Source organism: Perna viridis, chromosome 10, assembly GCF_037379345.1.
Source record: "Perna viridis isolate PV_CMFRI_1.1 ecotype Kerala chromosome 10, ASM3737934v1, whole genome shotgun sequence".
Lineage (NCBI taxonomy): Eukaryota > Metazoa > Mollusca > Bivalvia > Mytilida > Mytilidae > Perna > Perna viridis.
Genome location: NC_142454.1, coordinates 7,814,407 through 7,820,435, shown reverse-complemented (window position 1 = coordinate 7,820,435; position 6,029 = coordinate 7,814,407).

Genomic DNA, 6,029 nt, shown 5'->3' with positions numbered 1-6,029 from the left:
AGGGATATTCTATTTATTTTCCTGATATGACATGAAATAATTCAAACACATATTGGAAATTCATTCAAAATAAAAGCCATTTCCGCTGATAAAAAATGAAGAAAATATATAAATAATGATAAAAGAACGGACAAAACAAGAGTCTATTAATACATTTCCATTTTTATATTTGAATTTTCACTTTTATTTTTTAAACGGTTCGTACGGTGAAAAACCATTTTCAATGTTAAGTTTTTTCAACCGCGAAAAAAAAAGAAAGTATATCGTGACATTTATAGTTTTCAGTTGCATAATCATTTTTAAGTTTTTTTTTTATTTACATAGGTATATTGAATAACGACTCACTTATCACTTCCAGGTCAAATTACCACCCCACTATTACGATTTGTAACAAACTTGAACGAATTATGACGAGACTGTGTCGTTAATGATAGCGACTCCTTTCGCCGAGAAGCTCTGGGGCTTGATGCCAATAAATGCAAAATTGGGCTTTTGAGAGACTATCGAGAACAGGGAATTCTAGTCCACTGCGTTCAGTCGGCTGTCATATGTAATATCAGCAAAATTCCAAATTGTTTTATTTTCTAAAGTATAAGCAGAAATATAAGGTACAAGTAGATTACAAAAACACGTCTGCTCACGATGGAAGTTCCAACCGGAGTCCTTTAACAAATAATGATACAAGTTTAAATAGAGAATCTATGTTGCTAAGCCAATAAACTTTGTTGTGGTCAATTGGCCATTAGAAATGTATAACGGAACATCCAATTATATTGTTTGTTTGTTTGTTGGGGTTTAACGTCCGAGCAGCAATATTTCAGCTATATTCAGACAATGAACATGAAATGGATGATAAAATGAACATGAAATGAAAAAAAAAGGATGGGTCACAAGGATAACAGGGTCGACAAATTTTGATTGCCACTGGAAAAAGGGGGGATGGGTAAGGTCGGGCAATTTAGCCTCCTGTGGCGGAGCGCAAAGGTTCCTACTCCTATCGAATACCACAGCGGGGTTCTTTAACGTGCGAGGAACGTGGCATCTTTCCCAACACGGTGCACCACTATGGTTTGCGGTCAGGTTTTCCGTATTATAGCCTGACAACTCCAGCATGTAACACGCCAGGGGTACCCCATTCAACCACCTGGGGCACACATCCCAGTTGCTCTGTGGGCAGAGCGCCTAGCCCCTGGCTAGGTTTCTGAGCACTATTTAGTCGCCTTATACGACAAGCTTAGCGCTGCTGCAGGCCTATTCTTTTAACACCCGGACATGCACGGGGCACATCCAATTATAGGAGACATTGATTATTTGAATAGAAAACAATGTGTAATGTTTAAAGCTCCATGTCTTCAGCATATGAGATATGCAGAAGACAATTTACTTAGCAAGCTTAACCTGGATAACAGTAATAAAATGAAATGACACCTTAAGACGCTTGCCCTGCCGGTGCACCTGGTCCATGCTACCAGTTTTTAGTGGAGTCCGAGTTGCTCATTTGCTTTTGTTACTTTGTCCCTGGATTACATTCTTTTGATTACCGCTATAACCTTGGTTCCCTTGATTACTCTTAAAGATATAGATTGACTTTGAATCAGAACAACCAGAATCTGAGTCTACCACCTCTTTGTAGTAACAAAAAACAACACTTGTTTAATGCTATGTAAGTGTATGCTGATCAAAAGTAGTCAAAATAAAGCTAAGAATGTGTTCTTTAAAACTATATTTGTTATTTACTTAAAAAGTGTATGACTATTGTTTACATGTATGAGTCAATTGCCTCCATGCTGTCAGTTAGCAGAAAAGGTTAAAATGTGGATTTTCAGTGTTATTTATTCAAATAAATGTTGTAAAAAATTCCTACAATGAACGCACCATTAGTTTAATGATTAATGAAGTCTTATTTTCCAAGCTTCGTACTGGTATGCAACATTAAGCTGTCATTTGTCCTGGAAATTCACATTGAAACTTTGAAAATTACTGTGTTAACATTTAATGAAAATATTGAAGTGATTAGTGAGAGCTTAAGTCAGGTGTGTTTTTCCGTTTTAAAACAAACATCTATCAGTTTCATCAGTAAATCATATATATTATCGTATATTTAATTTTATGAAAAGAAGTATTGAAATTCTGAAAAAGTATTCTAATTCATGTCTACTTTTTTCCCAAGTATTAAATTTTTGTGTGTGTTTATCTGATTAATTATTATTGCAATACTAAAACCATACCTTAGACAGACAAGTCATGTTGTTAAAAATCGTACTTGTATTTATAATTATACCACCTCCCCTTTAAAGCTGGAGATATCAGGATCAGAATATCGGTCCTTTAATCCAGTCATTCGCTCTTCGCACCTCACAAATCTGATTTAACAATACATTCGCAAATGGGAAATACAATCTTAGAACTTTTAATTTTGACTTTTATAACAGATTTTAGGTTACCATGATCGTATAATGGAACTTTGTTATTGACTAAGACGGATTGTAAAACACATTTTATACATCCACCAACTTTGATGGAAGAGTTTCTGTAAAACAGATTATGTGAATATATATTAGGTAATGCTATTATGGAATAATATCAAAATTTTAGGCTTCAAGAGAAATTTCGGAAAGTATATAAAGACATACATTGGAAATTTTAAATTTAATAAAGAATTGGACTTAATTTCCCAGTTTATTGAAAACAACGGAATTCCATCAAAAACAGTTTAGTGAAAATCAGATTAGTCGCACTAATCGCTTCCATATATATTTGTAACCAAGGCTAGATTTGTCATACGGGTGCGAATATTAATCAGAGGCATTTGATTAAAATTGCATTGTGATTGTTATTTGATATTTTGTATGAATTTAATTTCTACTTTGATGATAACGTTTTTGAATAAATTATCATCACATTTTACTGGTTTCAATCTGATTATTCCTTACTTTCATTTTACAATGAGTGAGAATAGTGTTAAATTGATTGTGTTGTTTTAAATATGGGCATCCAAACTGATCATTACATCACCAGACGTATACATAATATTATGCATATTTTTACTGGAGAACATAGCACCATCACTTTTTAAACCTTGGTTGCATGTAAACTGGTATTATAAATTACAAATGTTTGTGGATGCTGTGGAGATCGTTGCCAGAAAATAGAAAAACAAGAAGATCTCGAATCGCTATCAGAGTTGTTGAAAGCTGTGATGTCTTGCATCTTGAAACGTATGAGAGTTCTAAGCAGGTTAATGAATGTCAATGCCAAATTAGTTTTCAATGATCCGCATGTAGCCAAGACATTATCTACTATATATCTAAATTGTGTAGTTGTACCAGCAAACAAAGCCCAAAACATTTGTTTTGGCTGGCAAGCGACAATACATCCAACATCAGTGATAGTCGTAAAAAAAAATCTATAAATTATCGCGTTCTGCAACATTGAGCTTGCAAAAATATGTTTATAGAGTAGAAAAGTATTAGTCAAAATGGCATTTATTAATAAAAATCAAGCAGAGCAAACATCTGCAATAATTAATGAGTGTTTTGTAGTGGCATTAGTCAAATGTAGATACTGACAAATTTTAGAGATTTTCTTGAAAAACTAAAATCCGCAGTTTTTCGGTAATTAGTTCTTTTCAAACCTTTACCTTTTCAACACTTTATGTTACGTTGCCACATGACAAACTGATAATGATGCACGAATCCTATGTGACCAACGAGTTAAAGTTATTAATTACGCCATCACGTAGGAAATGTGATAAATCGTTTTCTATGAATTTGCTCTTGTTTGACCGTGACAAGTATGGACAAATTAAATAGCAGATCTGTTAAATGTTTAGGGTATCAGGCATCAATGCGATAAAGTTAAATATGCATATATATGTTTATTTTACTTATGAACAGCAAACAATCTGCAATAGGTACATCGATTTAGGAAAATGTATTTCGGTTTTCGATTTAGTCTTCATCTAACAGATTGAATAAGATAACAATTTTTACGTTAATTCTGCACTTCAATATTAAGAAATGTTTTTTCAAACAATGTTTTCTGGATATAAATTGTAAATACTGAAAGTGTAAGTTCGCGATTTTTTTTCTTTCATAATTTGAGTATGCACAGAGCTTACATTAGTTTTCAAGGAAACTTATTATTTTCTGTAAAAAGTGCCGAGTTTTGACAAATTATGCATTTTAAAATGTATTTCTTCGATCTTGAGGTGTCACGTAATTTTAAAGGAAAAATAGTAGTATTTATTTTCCTGCATTAGGTTGACCAATCGTGTACCCTATTCAGGTGAAAGGAAGTAGAACTTTGAAAGGACAGAGTGGTGTATTGACAAAGTTTGTAATGATATAATGCATAATTTATGAAATTTTAAAAGGACTGCATATTACAGGTGAGTGCGGAACCAAAAAAATGCAAAACTTCCGGTACCTTCAAACTTTCGATGGTGATTAAAAAAAAGATGATTAACCTCTATTCCCTGGTGATTTTTCGATCTCTGAATGAAGTACTACAACAAAAAATAATTTTTTGAGTTCTAGTTTAAATAAGAAATTACTGAAAAACTTTAAAAGGTAAGTATTGTCGGCTATGGGAAAATAAATACTACCGTTTTCCCTTAACGCTAAAAGGCGATATATCTAATAACCGCACTACAAATATAGAAGCAACCTACCATGACTTTTAATTGCGACCGTCATTTATTTGTGCTATAATATATTCTACACCGACAAAAAGAACGATTTTTGATAAAATTTATGTTTGTTTGTTGGGGTTTAACGTCCGAGCAGCAATATTTCAGCTATATTCAGACAATGAACATGAAATGGATGATAAAATGAACATGAAATGATAAAAAAAAGGATGGGTCACAAGGACAACAGGGTCGACAAATTTTGATTGCCACTAGAAAAAGGGGGATGGGTAAGGTCGGGCAATTTAGCCTCCTGTGCCTGTGGCGGAGCGCAAAGGTTCCTACTCCTATTGAATACCACAGCAGGGTTCTTTAACGTGCAAGGAACGTGGCATCTTTCCCAACACGGTGCACCACTATGGTTTGCGGTCAGGTTTTCCGTATTATAGCCTGACAACCCTAGCATGTAACATGCCAGGGGTACCCCATTCCACCACCTGGGGCACACATCCCAGTTGCTCTGTGGGCAGAGCGCCTAGCCCCCGGCTAGGTTTCTGAGCACTATTTAGTCGCCTTTTACGACAAGCTTAGCGCTGCTGCAGGCCGATTGATAAAATTTAAGTTAAAAATGACGATACGATGATGGAAACGAAAAAAGAAACATATGAATGTTATTATGTCTTATTATATTCATATCCGTGAATTTATAAATGCAATTACTGGGGCTGTTCTGGCTCCAACAATTCTGTCGCCAACTGCCAGTCTTTGTCGCCAATTTTCAGAGAACGGAGCCAACTTAAGTGTCAGAAAAAAACCTGTCCTGTCTTTAAGTGGATGTTCGAGTTACTATTATCAATATGTACATCCTAGAATATGTTTCTTTGGTTGTATGATACCTATTTTTCATGTATGTGAAGTGTTAATAAAAACAAGTTTTCAATTATATAATTTATTAGAATAAAATAAATCTATTTTATTTCATAACAGCCCCGTGCAGGTCCGGGTGTTAAAAGAATAGGCCTGCAGCAGCGCTAAGCTTGTCGTAAAAGGCGACTAAATAGTGCTCAGAACCCTAGCCGGGGGCCAGGGCGCTCTGCCCACAGAGCAACTGGGATGTGTGCCCCAGGTGGTGGAATGGGGTACCCCTGGCGTGTTACATGCTGGGGTTGTCAGGCTATAATACGGAAAACCTGACCGCAAACCACCATGTTGGGAAAGATGCCACGTTCCTCGCACGTTAAAGAACCCTGCTGTGGTAATCAATAGGAGTAGGAACCTTTGCGCTCCGCCACAGGAGGCTAAATTGCCCGACCTTACCCATCCCCCTTTTTACAGTGGCAATCAAAATTTGTCGACCCTATTATCCTTGTGTCCTATCCTTTTTTTTTCATTTCATGTT